Source organism: Ursus americanus, chromosome 8 (assembly GCF_024610735.1).
Source record: "Ursus americanus isolate L20-20 chromosome 8, mUrsAme1.1.p, whole genome shotgun sequence".
Taxonomy (NCBI): Eukaryota; Metazoa; Chordata; class Mammalia; order Carnivora; family Ursidae; genus Ursus; species Ursus americanus.
Genome location: NC_142134.1, coordinates 25,626,807 through 25,643,147, shown reverse-complemented (window position 1 = coordinate 25,643,147; position 16,341 = coordinate 25,626,807).

Genomic DNA, 16,341 nt, shown 5'->3' with positions numbered 1-16,341 from the left:
GTTTTGCTTTCATTTCTTCTGCATTTTTCCCCCTCCACCAATAACTCTAACATCATAGGTTCTGCTAGGTTAGATGACCCAAGTGGCACCCCTGCTTTTACCACAATATGGATGTGTCATAGAGCCCTTTCCCGCTTGGGCCTCACTCCAAACAGGCAGCCTTTCGTGTCACCCAGTGTAATAGCTGAGAGCAGTATTTTTAGGTGTGAAATGTGCTTCCTTCTTCAGAGTGGGAGATGCAGTTTGTAATAATTTGTCTTTTACTTCAGAGGGGCCGTTCTAGCATGCCCCTGCTCCCTGGACACTCCTCCCCCCAAATTTTACTGATACAGTAGCTCTGAAGTGCATGGGTTTTATCTCACCCTCTAGAGCACATGTACTTTATCCAGGTCTCAGATTTATGACTCACGCCATTGGATTACATAATCCAATCTTGCTCACGCCATTGGATTACATAATCCATCAGTATGCCGACCTAGGTGATTTTCTGTTGAATGTCTACCTGGTCTGGGTCTCTTTCTATTATGTTAATAGAAGCAAGAGAGTTACATGGCCTGTTGTTCATTCCATGTGAGTGTGAACTGTTTGTGATCCTGTTTTACCGGGATGGAAAAACATGTGCCCACCAGATAGGTAGTCACCTACCATGTACCCGCAGCCATGTTAACCTGCTCTAGCAGAGATGTCACATCGGGCACAGCATCTGTAGTCAGGGCTCCTTCGTTGAATTTGCCTTAGTCCCTTGTCCTCCTGCAGGCTCTGTGTGAATTCTGTGGCATGAATAGAGCTACGATGAAGACTAGCACTCCTGCATCCTGTACGGAGGGCTGGAAAGGCAGCATCTTAGCCAGCTCCACAGGAAATCTGAAGCTGAGCTTGTGTGGAGAAGGAGTTAACAGAGCAGGCCTGAGACTGCTGTCCTTGGCAAGGCCTGCCTACAAGGTTGGCTCTTGGCCGCCATCTGCTGACTTCAATTTTGAGAGGATTCCCACCCTTCCAAACTGAGAAGACGGTCACTGTACCTAAACCGTTTGTAGAAACAGAATGGTGTATACTTAACACCTGCTTTCCTTCTGGGAGTCTGGAATTTGGGAATGTGTCAAGCAGGGCGCCTGTGTGACCAGCCACCAATAAAACCTTAGACACTGAATCTTTAATGAGCTTCCCTGGTGGACAACTCATCGTACCTGCTGTCCAGTCCGGTGCTTACTGAGGGCCTGATTCTGTGCCCAAAGAAAGAACTGCTCTATCCGTAGGAAGATCAAAGGTATAATTGGCTCTTCCATTGGAGTAATGAAGGGAATGTGATATTCAGTAGTCTGAGAGGAGCCAGGTTCCAGCTCCTGGAGGCAAGCCTGGGTGGGGCATGACCTCTCTGCACCCCTTGCCTGCCTCCTCCATAGGCCTCACGGTCTTACTTTCATATCGCTTCCTCACACTTCACCATAGTTTTAACAATTGTCACATCTCTCACCTTCTTCCCTGCTGTGCTTCTGGTCATAGAACTGGGCCTGACGCAAAGCAGGAGCTGGCAGAGATAGAAAAAGAAGAAAAAAATGTCAGATCAAGACCAGGAAATCCAGGAGCAAAAGAAGATACACTTTGTAACGGAAGAACCACGTGGGAATTACTAGCACTAGCAACAGCAGTTTAAGAGCAAGTGCTGAGACTCGAGCACATTCTAAGTAATTCTACACATTCTTCAAGTGCCAGGAACTCTGTATCAGGAAGTGTGCTGGGCACTAGAGAAACAAAGAAAAGACCCAGTTCCTGTCCTCAGGGGGGTTACAGACTAGTAACAAGTTCTAAACCCTGTAATCCAGGGACGGCAAGGAGTGCATCTCAGGGGAATGGGCTGTCTGCTGCCTTCTCCCACACTGTGCACTGCTTTATAGGACCACGCCCATGCTCAGCTTCATACCACAACAGTCTCAGAGTCTTACTCATTCTCAGTCGTCTAACATTTATCTTTGGCACACAGAGAAGTTTATAGATTAATATCCAAAGCAACAACCCATCACATTATGGCTTTTAAAGCCCCATATCCTATTGTGAGGGATACAAAAATGATAAGATGAAGGTATTCACAACCTATAGGGACACACAAGTATCTAACAAATGCAGAGAAGTGGGCGATGTGGCGGGACTGTGGCAATTAAACAGGTGCCAAGACTGGGAGACTAATGGAACCTCAAAGTTCCAAAATGAAACATTAGTCTGTCAGTGTGGGCACTTTTTAAGTTCTGTCCCAGGACCTAGATTCTCTTTTTTTTTTTTTTTTTTTTTTTCCGATTTTATTTGTCAGAGCACAAGCAGGGGGAGCAGCAGGCTCCCCGATGAGCAAGGAGCCCAATTCAGGACTTGATCCCAGGACCCTGGGATCATGGCCTGAGCCAAAGGCAGACACTTAACCAACTGAGCCACCCAGGCGCCCCTCCAGTTAACATTTTTTTTTTTCATAGCAAGACCTTTTTCCGAGAATGAAACAGTATAATGGTTTACATTCCGGAACAACTGCACTATCTCATTCCAGACCAGTAAAAAAGAGTTTGCAGCCTAGCTACTTTGAGTAGCACTGTTTCAGTGTATCGAGTCACCAAATAGCCTTTGGACTAATCTTAGCTCCTTCGTGGTAGTTGGCAGCAGAAGAGTCCCAACAGATTTGTGTCGGATAATAAACTTCCCAAATCCCTGTGGTGGAGCTTGTGCAGTTGAAAGATATTCCATCTGACTCAGCAGATCTGGCCTTGCGTTTTTTAAAATAGAAGAGTTTTATTAAACAAAGCTGGTGAAGTGTCCAGGGGGTGCAGGGTGCTAACCACACATACAGCTAATGAGCACCTTGCGGAGACGGACATTCAGGTACAGACTTGCCAGCAAAGTGTACGCAACAGACAATTTAAAATAAATGGTCCCGGTGCTTACAAAAGAGGTTGATTTTATAACGGTCCAAAATGTTGCCAGGCTACACCCAGTTGAAGGAAATTACTTCTATAAATCCTGAGGATTTCAGCAAACATCTTGGTTGCCACTGTCACTATCACGCACTTGGAGATGGGTCTTTAGAGAAGAGAATGTCTTACTGAGAGGTCCATTTCACCTGTCTGTGGCCATCAACATGATCTGGCCATATTTTGTTAAAAAGATGGGAAACAGTTTTAACCAGCAATAAAATAAGGCTATCCAAAGGCTCAAACTCACCAAGGCCCCATAGGGACTGGGAAATTTTAGAGTGAAATGAAAATGCGTTCTATAATTTAAATCCAAAAACAGTTTCAGCAAGTTATTTTTAAATGTACCTTATGGCAAAAAAAAAAAAAAAAAAAAAAAAAAGCTCCACGTGTGCCCAAAGAGGGCTATGGAAGGATTGCCAGAGCAAAAAATGGAAAGCAACTCAATTCTGTCAAGTGATGATAAACTATGGTGTACCCAGATAATAATAAGCAACAATTGAAAAAAAAAGAGAGATCAATCTATATGTATTGGCATGGAAAGAAAAGGCATTTTAAGTGAAAAGAAGTAATTTAGGGGGGGCGCCTGGGTGGCACAGCGGTTGAGCGTCTGCCTTCAGCTCAGGGAGTGATTCCGGCGTTATGGGATCGAGCCCCACATCAGGCTCTTCCGCTATGAGCCTGCTTCTTCCTCTCCCACTCCCCCTGCTTGTGTTCCCTCTCTCGCTGGCTGTCTCTCTCTCTCTGTCGAATAAATAAATAAAATCTTTAAAAGAAAAAAAAAAGAAGTAATTTAGGGGCACCTGAGTGGCTCAGTCAGTTGAGCGTCCAACTCTTGGTTTCAGCTCAGGTCATGGTCTCAGGGTCCCGGGATGGAGCCCCACATCCAGCTCTGCGCTCAGCGTGGAGCCTGCTGTCCCTCTCCCTCCTCCTCTGCTCCTCTTTGTGCTCTCTCTCTCTCTCAAATAAATAAATAAATAATCTTTAAAAAAAAGAATTGAGATGGCAACTCAAAATACCCCATTTATATAAAATTTTTAAAAACCCTTCTACAAAACAGTTTCTAGGTGTGTGTGCAAACATACAGAAAAAGGAATGAAAGGATATATGTCAAACTGGTAAAAGTGGTTATTACTTCCTGTGAACCACAGAAAAGGAGAAGAGGAAGGAAAAAAGGGAGGGACAAAATTATAACAATGGCATTCTACAAATGTAAATCAAAACCATTTCATCTCTGAAAACCTAGGGGTTGCTTGTTATCAGCCCTCATCATCTCCTTGAGACATTGGCTAAAATTGGATCCAAGTCTAGAATTACTACCACTTCCTGTGCCGCCTGGATATCTCAAAGAACCCTCAAACCCCTACCAGCTTAGCTGTTGAGATGTACAGAAACCACTGTCTGGGTAGGTGTGGTTACAAGATTGTAGTTAGCTTGCCTGTGATTGGTCACCTAGCAGAACCTAGGGGGAAAAAACAATACCTTCATCCTCTGTTAAGAAACTTTCAGTCACGGGGGCCTGGGTGGCTCAGTCGGTTAAGCATCCGCCTTCCGCTCAGGTCATGATCTCAGGGTCCTGGGGCGCCTGGGTGGCACAGCGGTTAAGCGTCTGCCTTCGGCTCAGGGCGTGATCCCGGCGTTATGGGATCGAGCCCCACATCAGGCTCCTCCGCTATGAGCCTGCTTCTTCCTCTCCCACTCCCCCTGCTTGTGTTCCCTCTCTCACTGGCTGTCTCTATCTCTGTCAAATAAATAAATAAAATCTTAAAAAAAAAAAAATGATCTCAGGGTCCTGGGATTAAGCCCCACATTGGGCTCTCTGTTCAGTGAGGAGTCTGCTTCTCCTTCTGAGCTCTCCCTCTCCCGCTTTCTCTCTCAAATAAATAAATAAAATCTTTTAAAAAAAAGAAGCTTCCAGTCAAGCTTTCCAACTGACTCAATACTTCAGAACTAAAACACATGACTTCAAAGTCTTATACCCGAGAAGTTTCACACTCTTACAGAATATTTCACAATTTTCATAAATCCTCATATTTTTGCTTTTTCTTTGTCTTGTTTCAGATATCCGGGTTCTAGAGGAAATATCTGAGGCAGAAAATTATTATTTTTCAGTAATAACGATAGTTAACGTCTACAAGGTGCCAATTTCTATTCAAAGTCCTTAAAACCTATTAACTTATTTAACCTCCCAACCCTATGAAGTAAGAACTATTATTATTCTCATTTTATGCAAGGGTGAGGGAATTAAACAGAAAAGTTCAGTAACTCGCCCAAGCTCTCACCGCTGGTATAATGATACATACTCTCATCATTATACAAAGAGATACATTGTCCACCCTGATCTGTAACACCAAGCCCAGAGACTGGGATTCACTAAATGTTGCATTACTATTGAACATTCCCAAGACCCACAGGCTAGGTTTCAGTCATGCCGTTTAGGTGCTCCGATGGGGGCATTTAGAGGCTGAAGGATACAATGTGACCTCATCCCGTGTCTGAAGCTGGGGAAAGCCCAGAGTTACTCATCACCACAATCTGGATCTTGTCTGATGCTAGCACCAAGCATAAACCAGGCCGCTGAGCACTCAGGGTGAAGTCACCTTACCACATACGGGGGCAAGACATTCAAGCATCCATGGGTTTCACCTGCTCAGGAGTCTGTCTAGTGGCCTGGCTGCCCTCAGCGCTCAGGAAGAATGCATGGAATAATGCATACACTGATTCTCATCTCTGTCAGTGCCTTAGGCAGCCACTGGAATGGAGACAATTTTCTGCTCTGTCCACATCTATAGTTTGTAAATAAATACAAGAGAATAGAAATGAATGGTTCTTCTTTCCTAGCAACACTAGGCTTAAAATAGAATCTTCATTCCATATGTGCTTTGCTACTATGAGATAGTGTGGTTATATTTCAGGGTTTCAGCAAACCACATGCAGTCCACTATGGCCTCAGGTAGAGCTGGACCCAGGGGTTCAAACTCATGTCATCGTAATCTGATATCTCTCCGCTCTGCTTTATCAGGCAGCCCCCCCTCAGGTAGGTATATCTCTTCCCAACTTCCAAGTTCAAAGGAAGATGTGTGCCTCTTTTCTGGTCACTCATACAAAAGTCCCAGGATTCATTTTTACTGGGCCTGGTTGACTTGACATCTGTCAAATGCCCATCCTGAAACAATTTCTGTGGCCATAGGAATGCTATGTTATGACTGGCAGGCATAGGTTACAGATGATCCCGGAGGCAGGTGAATAATAATGCCGGTTCCTCAGAGGGAACTCAGGGTTAGATAAGTAGAAGAATTGGGATGATTCTGAGATGGGCAAGTAAGACATGGCACTAGAGCTCAGAGCAGAGCATGGGCTCTGCGAACTGTGGTGATGGGAACATCACTCTAGAGTAAAGATTTTGGTATTAGTAAATCTCCTCGTGTGCATTTGTCCACGAGGATAAAAGGGAATGGTGGAGGAGTGTTTTAGTCATTATGATTGTGGTCAATAAAGCTGCCCTTAAATACACAATTTGATTAAATGAGAAGCATACAGAATCATTTGTCATTATATTTGGCCCCAAAATTAGATTCTCTTCCTGATCTCATGACAGAATCGTTCTCTAACTCACTGTACACCAGGCATTCACATTCATTCGTTCATATGCTCATGCCTTCACGCAGTCCAGAAGAACCTACTAAGTGTCTGCCACGTGGACAGCCTGGGGGTCATCCTCAAATAAGTTACACTCTTGGAAGGGGGATCGTCTAAGCAGCGTTCCACCCATTCTCCCCCTATGGACTGTGGTTCTTCCCACTAGTCCTGTGACATAGGTCCACACTGCTTTCAACATTTCTGAGAGAATACAACAAAAATTCAAACAGGGTGATTGTTTTAACTTTTTACAGTGGACAGTTCCAAACCAAAGTAGAGAGTAGAATGAACTCAAATGCACTCGTCATCCAGCTTCAACTATTATTAAACATGGGGATCTTGTTCTGTCTATATCCCCGCTCACTTCCATCCTCCTGATTATTTTGAAGCAAATCTCAGACAGCATATAATCTGTAAATATATCAGCATCTATCTCTCTAAAAGGTAAGCATTTTATTTTTTTTTTCTTTTGGACAAAGCCATGTATCATTATTACACCAACAATAATCCCTTAATATCATCAAAAATGCAGTTCGCATTTCCCTAATTGTCTTTTTTTCAATTTGTTTATTTGAAACAGGACCCAAATAAAGTACAAGCATTATAATTGGTTGGTATGCCTCTTATATCTTTGAACCTGTCGATTCTCCTCTACTTTTTTATTTAGTTGTTTTGCCTTGAAAAAACAGTTGTTTTTAAAGAGGGGCAAACCAGAAAACAGACTCTTAACTAGAGAGAGCAAACTGATGGTTACCAGAGGGGAGGTGGGTGAAATAGGTGATGGGGATTAAAGAGGGCACTTGTGATCAGCATCGGGTGTTGTACGGAAGTGCTGAATCGCAAAATTCTACACGTGAAACTAATATTACATTGTATGTTAACTAACTGGAATTTAAATAAAAACTTGACAAAGAAAAAAAAAGAAAAACAATTGTTTTAACAAACAAGTCTTTTGTCTTACACTACCTGGTGAATTTTAAGGATACTGTCACAGAACTTTCCCATCAGTAAGTTGACAGCCAGGGTCTCAGGGCACACCTAGCCCAGTGATTAAGAGCAAGAGTTCTGGAGCGGAACTGCCTGGGTTTCTATCTGGCTCTACCACTTATTAGCCACAGGACCACCTCTCTGTGCCTTGGTTTTTCTCATCTTTAAAATGGGGGTGAGGGGCGCCTGTGTGGCTCAGTCAGTTAAGTGTCTGACTCTTGATTTCAGCTCAGGTCATGATCTCAGGGTCGTGAGATCAAGCCCAGCATCTGGCTCCATGCTGGGCACGGAGTCTGCTTAGGGTTCTCTCTCTCCTTCTCCCTCTGCCCCTTCCCATCCTCCCACCCGCTCATGCCCGCTCTCTAAAAATTACAATAAAATAAAATGGGGATGACAATAGTACCTATCTCATTGGATTGTTCTGAAGATTCAATGGCTTGATGTACGTGCAATGATGAGAACAGCGATGCTTAGCACACGGCAAATGATAGATGAGGAAACTGAGGGTCGGTGAGGCACAGTGGTCCAGCTGTGGCTGCTAACTGGTGGAAGGGCACGGACCAGGACACGGATTTGTCCCACTGCTTTAACACCGTTTCAAACCGTGGGCGAATAAGGGCTGTCCGCCCTTGACCAGGATGCCACTGCCATTCTGTTGTTAAATCACCGAGACGACTTCAGGAACCTTCTCCAGGCCTCCGTTTCCTACTCTGCAAAATGGAGTCGCCGGAGACGTGCCTGCAACTCCTTCCAGGAGAACTCCCAGCAGGAGACACCGAGGCAGGCGGGCGGGGGAGCCACGCAGGCGCCCACGGGGCAGCACCGTCCAACGAGTGCCAGCCGCGGAAGCCTTCCAGTGCCCGCGCCCGACAGAGCACCTGCGCCGCCGCCCAGAGGGGCCTCGCAGCGGGGCCCCCGGCCGACTCGCCCGCGCCGCTGCGCCGGCCCCGCACCGCTCACGGCAGCCCCCTGACCCCGCACGGCCCGGCGTCGGCCTGCGCAGTTTCCGCGGCGGAGACCCGCCTCACCGGGCACGGGCGGAGCTTGCCGGCGCTTCTCCCGCTCCGTGCAACACGGCGCCTTCAGCCCGACGGGACGGCGGAGACGAGGGAGCCGGGGCCCCTGAGCCGCTGCTCAGGCTGCCGTCCTGCCGGGTCCTTGAGGGCGCCGCCCTCGCGTTTGCACGCACGCCGGCTGCCCTGCCGGGGGAGGGGCTGAATAGAGCGCAGGGGAGAGGCCGAAGTCACACGCGTCTAACGAAGACCTGTGGTGTCGGTGCAGAATGAAAGGCGGTAGCCGCAGAGGGACTAGAACAGTCCAGCCTTCTGAACGTCGTTGGTCCAAACTGCGGCTGGTGGGGGCTTTTCCCCTCTCGGGCTTCCATTTCAACTAATATACTGTCTCCATTTGAACTCCAAAACCAAAAAGCATTTGCATTGTATCCAAATCCAGTATCTTCAGAGTTTGAGCTCCTTGAAATTCTAAACACATTTTTAAAAACCACCAAGAAGGAGGGCACAGGACACCGCAGGGGGGAAGCGAGCAGGGGGGTCACCGCTATGAGACTCTCCCCAGAATGAAAAGGTTCGACTGCAGTTACTAGACAGGCTGTTCCGAGCCAGAGACGGGCTGCCGTCCTCACGGGCGTCTTTCTGAGGGATTTGCGTTAGAAGCAGTGCCACGCTCACAAACCAGCCGAATTCCTCAAGTCACCCCACACGTCTCCGGCCAAGCAGCGCTGGGCTATGCCTTTCATTATCCGCCAACACCAAAGGTCTTCTTCAGAAGCGTTTGATCGAAGTCTCTTCAGCTGTATTTGTCCCCTCCACCTGCAAGGCAGCAGGTATGCATGTCAACGTGAGAGACACAGAGAGAATAAGGGTGTGTATTGATCGGGGTTCTCTGAAGAAACAGAACAGGATGTGTGTATAGCGAGGGGAAGATTCCTTTTCCGTACTTTCGGAGGCAAGACCAGACTCTGCAGGGTGGAGGGCAGGCTGGACCCCTCGGGAAGAGCCGACTTGCAGCTCAAGTCCCCAGGCCATCCGCAGCGGACTGTCTCTTGCCCCCGCTAAGGGGAAGGCCGTCGTTTGTTCTATTCAGGCTTCCGGCTGATTGGAGGAGGCCCACGCCCAGTGTGCCGGGCAACCTGCTTTACTCAACCTCCACCAACAACGTAATGTTAATGTCATCCAAAAACATCCTCACAGAACCGTTATGGGACTAAACATCTGGGCACCAGCCAAGTTGACAGGTAGAAGTAAGCCTCACAGGTGCAAGTGGGAAGACAGAGGAGATTAAACCCTCCCCACCCCAAGCTCAGATCCGAAAAGCAGGGCATGGCAGAGAGCCGAGACCCTGGGCAAAGCCACCTTCCTGCCCTGGCGCCCTTCCCTGACCCAGACTTGACTTGCTGTACACCAGCAAACACCGTTGTCCCACTCCCTCCCCAGGCATCTGTCCATCATTTGTTCCGGAAGAGTTTACTGAGTGCTCACACGTGCCAGGCACTGTGGCTCTGACGGTAATCAAGGCTCACGTCTTCTGCATCCTTAAAAATAGTTAAAATGGTAATTTTCATGTTGTCCCTTTTATCATGACTTTAAAAAGACAACACTGAGTCCTTGCCATCAAGGGTCTCAAAGCCCAGAGAGAGAGGACAGACACAAAGCACAATTTGAGCGTAGGTGTCCCCTGTGGTGAGACAGGGCATCCAGAGAACCCAGAGCCCACGTCCCTACAGCAACTGCCCCTCTCCCATCTGCTCATCCAGCCTTTCTCTCCCCTTCGGGCAGAGCTGCTTTGGACATAATGATCTCCCGGCACACCACCAATCTGCAAGGCAGACCCTTCTTATTGCCTAAATATGAAAATCTCACCTCCAGTCCTGCAGCTTCGAGGTAGCACTTCACAGACTAATAACTTGGTACCAATGTATTTTTATTGTCCCAATTTTTTCTTTGTGGACGAACCAATATTATAATAACTTTTTAAAATTCAGTTGCAATCTCACCACCTGATCATACCCGATCTCAGCAGTCAAACCCTCAGACCAAAAGTGTGACGTTATCTAGGACTCTGTCACTCATAACCTCCTTGCAATTCACCAGGAAATCCTGTCAAGTCTACCTTCAAAATATGTCCAGAATCTCCCCGCCACCCCAACCTGTGTCAGCATCACCTCCTCCCTACACTACTGCTATTTTAAGTTCTGCCCTGCTCCCCCAACAGTTTATTCTCCACAGAGTGGCCGGAGTTGTCCTTTCTTTTTTTTCTTCTCTCTCTTTTTTTTTTTTTTTAAGATTTTATTTATCATTTGACAGAGAGAGAGAGACAGACAGTGAGAGAGGGAACACAAGCAGGGGGAGTGGGAGAGGAAGAAGCAGGCTCCCAGCGGAGGAGCCCGATGCAGGGCTCGATCCCAGAACTCTGAGATCACGCCCTGAGCCGAAGGCAGACACTTAACGACTGAGCCACCCTGGAGCCCCGAGTTGTCCTTTCAAAATGTATGTAAGATCATGTCATACCTCTCAGCACAATCTTCCAGTGGCTTCCCATTTCCCTCAGGGTAATGATCTGGCCTCCATTACTCCTTGACCTCATCTCTTTCCTAGTCTGCCCCAGTGACAATGGCCTCCTTGCTGTTGTAAGTTACACACCACGCCTACTTCTGTCTCAGGGCCTTTGCACTGGCTGTACCCTCTGCCTGATACATTCTTCTCCAGATACTATGGATAACTTCCCTACCTCCCTCAAGCCCTTGGTCAAACATCAACTTCTACTTAAAAATGTAACACCCTCCAACATTTCTTACCCTGATTATCTTTTTATTTTTCTGTACCGCATATTACAGAATCTTCTAACATTCTAACATATTCTAACATGTTATATAATTGACTCTTTTGTTTGTTGTTTATGCTCTGTCTCCATTCTAGTAGAACGTTAACTCAAGTAGGGCAGGTATTTTTGTCTGTTCTGCTCACAGATATACCCCAAGCCCCTGGAACGGTGTCTAGCACATACCGGGCACCCAATAAATAGCTGTCGAGTGAATGATGAGAGCAAAGTGCACTTCCCAAAGCAACACACCCCAGTCCCAAATGTCCTGCTTCCCCAGGCTCCTAACCAGGGAGGGGGAACACAGGGGGAACTTTCCTCTAAAAATGTCACAAAGCCTTCTTAGACAAGTGCTCCTTCTGTGACAACACATATCACTAGAGTATACTGGAAACATTTTATCAGGGCAACCTGGACACAGACACTGGATAGAATGAAACAAGTAATTCCATCTTGGTTGACATTTGGTTAGGACAAGTTCACATGTCAAGATGTGGCTGAACCATATGACCCTTCAGGCACCAACAACTATTTCCTGACCAAAAAAAAAAAAAAAACCAGCATCGTAAATATTACTATCTTTGTCATAGTCTCAGACATTTAGTACTAGAAAGTTGTTTTTTCATAGGAACATGGATTAGCCTCTGTCTGTGAACATTCTGTCTAAGTGACACAGACTGGAGACTGTGCGGTGGGAGGTCATGCGGCACACAAGTGTAGTGTGCCCACTCCAGTGGCCCAGGCTCCATGACCCCCGCCTCTCTTCTTCTAGTAACTGTGCCCGCCTTCCCTTCCCCAGCCACCTGACACCCCCAGGCTGGGCCTGGAGTTCTTCCCTGGGTTGTTTCTAAGTAGTGCTATCAGAGAAGAGCCTCTGTCCTCACAGACTGTTAAATCAGAAAAACGGAAAACAGAAGAATCCTTAAAAGAATATAAATCCACTAATGAGATAGTAAGTAAATAAAGGAATGAACTTTTGAAGCAATGTAAATATATTGAATTAGAAGAAAGAACGGGAATTTTGAAGTTGGGAAAGGCCTAGCTCTGAATCTCAACCTTACCACCTAATATTTTCGAGTCTGTGAGAAAGAAGTATAACTCCTCTTGAGTCCTACATCACCTCCTCACAAAATTACTGTAAAAAAAAAGAAGAAAGAAAGAAAGAAAGAAAGAAAGAAAGAAAGAAAGAAAGAAAGAAAGAAAGAAAGAAAGAAAAAAACACCTAACACAAACCAGCTACACGGACCCTTCCCCTTAACTCAGTGTGTTATGGAGCCTTGAAATCAGACTCCCGTTCCCAAAACACAGTGAGCCAATCTCTGAGTCAGCAGGTTTGAGCCATGGAAAGCTTTATTACTGGAAGGGCAGCCCAACGGGAAGGCGGGGAATCCGTCCCAAGTCTGCCATGCCCTTTTGGGCCTAGGAACAGTTTATTTATGATTAGCAAAGTATGCGGTGGTTAGGGCAGGAACCGAATGGGCCTCAAAACTTCTTGAGGAGGTGGTTGAAACTTCTCCAGGTTACACGCCGTCCTCAGCATCCTGCCGCCATCCAGGGGTCCTAGTTCCTTACCTCTTAACCTCATGTCTGATGTCGGTTCTGTAAGACAGATGTTATCAACCCACATCCCACTCCTGGTCCCTGTAATTTACTTCAGAAAAAGAACAAAAGGACAGGGCTAATAATTCTTGCAAGGTGGCCAAGGAACGTGCCTACTGAGGCACATGAACTTACTATGGAGGGAGAAACTAGTACAGGCTCACAGGAAAAAACATCCCGAGGGCAAGGATCAACAACAGTGACCCAAAACCCTGATAGCTTTCCTGACACTGAGACTATGGACATTAGAACCTCATTGATGAGCCTTCAACTAAACGAGAAAGTGATGATTTGTGGATTTTTAAAGTATAGGACTGCAAAGATTTTTACCAAAACTACTGCATTTGAAATAAGCTTTCAGAAATATTTCTTTTTTTAAGGTAAATAAAGACTTTCTGCAAATTAATCTAAGCTCACAACAGCTTCACTGATTGAACAGTTGGTTCCCCTCCATATACAGCACACAAATAAATCAGACATGGCATGACTTAGTAACTCGATACATCACCAATAAAGATGTTAGAATTTTCTGTCAAATAAGAATTCGATGAAGTTTTTAAAAATTCTGGTCCTTTCATCTATCAGCTATTGGGCACTACCCGAGATCTTGTTAAGGTCCCTAATTTGGTCTCTTGACCTTGTGGTTTTGGTCTTTAAGCAACAGGCCTGGAGGCTTGACCCAGCCTCCTGGTCTCCATGGAAGCAATTCTATTTTAGCCCTGGCTCCAGAGAAGCTTGAAAAATAAGACTGGTGAGGAGAGGCAGGGCCTATCCCTCTCAACCCTGCTTCAGCTGCCTGTGCTTTAGGGGGAAGGTAGTTTTCCTTGTGTCGAGCGGAGGCTGTGACCTGGCTCCTGGTGAATATACTCACTCCTAGTTCTCAAACTCACTTTGACCGAAGGGAGAAAATTGGCTTTGCAGATTGGCAAGAGTACCACTGATTTTGCCACTGATTTGAACACCCAGGGTGGGCAAAAAGTCTTTCTCCTAATAAATCTGTTTCCACTGTGGGGTTCGCTTAAACTGAAACTTGTTCCTCCTTGTAGCAAGTTTCTAAAGGCTCAGAGAAATGGTCAACATGCTTCAGATGAGATTATTGTATGTATAGATATATATGTATGTATCTATACATTATTTTTTTTAACAGTAGCACTTTTGGCGTTTGGGACCAGAGACGACTTTGTCATGGGCGACTGTGACAACAACAAAAAAGTCTCTAAACCTTGCCAAATGTCCTCTGGGAGAGGGGGGAGCAAAATCCCCTCCAGTGGAGAACCACTGACCTATACAGATATTTTCATTCATTCCTTAGAAGAGCAAGGCAAGATCGAGAATTAGAAGCAGAGAGCTATGGTTGTAGGTGGGATCTAAATTAGAGACTGATGGGAGAGAGAGTAAAGCCATTGAGTAAAACAAATCAGTAATACAATTTTGGATATTCACCTAAGGAATTTGGATTTGGGTTTTTAAAGCAACAGAGTATCATTAAAGGATTTTTATTTATTTATTTTTATTTTTTATTATGTTATGTTAGTCACCATACATTAAAGGATTTTTAGAAAGAGAGTGATATCATCAGATTTTCACGTAAAGAACATTTTCTTGCTCTTAGAATGAGAGAGGATTGAAATGACAATAGCTATTACAAAACTCTGACATGGTAGCCATGTGAAATCAAGACCTGGAGGTGGAAAGGAAGTGACAGCCCCGCCTGCAGATGGGGGCTCTAAGGCACGTTATGCCCACCTCTTCCGTATGCTCTGAGTTGAGCTTCGGTTTCCATATCAACATCACCACGTGTGGCTTCCCTTGCAGGTTACCTTTTCAGAATATCTTCACTTTATATATCCTGAGTTTGTTTGGTTTTTAGTCTTATTGCCACAGGTTCTAGCACATACCACACCCTTCTTTGCCTGTATCCTCTTCATGGGTTTCCACGTTCAAAGGAACATCAGGGAATCTGATCCAGCAGACCCGGCAGGGGAGCTTACCCCCATTGGCATGAGTATCTTTTCAGTCTCCCAGAAAAATAATAAAACTAATTTGGGATCTGGTGGTTAGATGCCATGCATTCAGAATTATTATTTTCTCAAAGAGAAGGGGGCAGAGTCAACAGCCTAGGTCCACCTGTCCACAGCGTGTTCCTGGTGGGCAGGAAACTCGTCGAAAGGGAAGAGTAATCTATAGTGTAGGACACTTCCTGAGACACCAGTTGATTATGTGACGGACAAATCTACCTGTCGGCATCTTCTCTCACACCACGTCTCTCTCATTTCTTTTTATATTATCAACAGAACAAAAATTTGAAAAAAAAAATTGTTCCTTTTGAAGCTTCATTACTTAATAAACTTCAGGACAATATTTGCAAACGGAAAAATATTACACCATTTTGCTTTTGTTATATATTTTCATGGACATTTAAATTGAAAGTTCATCAGATATCCAATACAGAAAAGAAAGAGGACCAGAAGAAATAACACAAATCTCCATCAACTAAAAGTTTGATTAGGGGCACCTGGGTGGCTCAGTCAGTTAAACATCTGCCTTTGGCTCAGGTCATGATCCCCGGGTCCTGGCATAGAGCCCCATGTGAGGCTCCCTGCTCAGTGGGGACCCTGCTTCTACCTCTCCCTCTGCCCCCCAACCCCTGCTCATGCTCTCTCTCACTCTGTCTCCCTCTCAAATAAATAAAATATTTTTAAAGATAAAAAATATATAAAAGTTTTGATTAAATAATTTACAATAAATCCATAAAATGGAATACTGGGCAGTAGGTAAAGCGATTACATGGATCTAATTTGACTGGCGAGGCAGTGTGTTCCCAATGCAGGGGGCAAAGTAGTATATGACGTGGGACTACGAGCAAACGGTCAAAACAGATTTCTTAAGATGTTTTTGGTGTCAAAAGGTGGTTTTATTCTAGCATGGGGACGGGACCCGTGGGCAGGAAGAGGTGCACTTTTACTGTGTGAAGCTGGTGGTTATATGCTTCGTGCTCAAGGGGGAAGGGATGTGCAGAGAGTATTAGATCGGAAATGTCTTCTTCGAGCTTCTACTCGTAGAACTACTTTCGCAAGTTTTCTCTGAAGTTTATCATTCAGCTGGGTAGTAACTGTCAGTGAGACGTCCAGGCAGTCACGAGACCTTGTAAGAATGTAGCAGCCAGCACGTACTGATCCGTATCGGAACGACGCAGGCTATAGGTCAGCCTTCTGGGCTACAGATGAACATTTTTCTGCTTCTGTCCCTTATCAGTGTATGTAATACTCACCCACTGATGTCAAATTATGGATGTTTCTCTGCTTCGTAACCTCCAGTACTTCCTCTC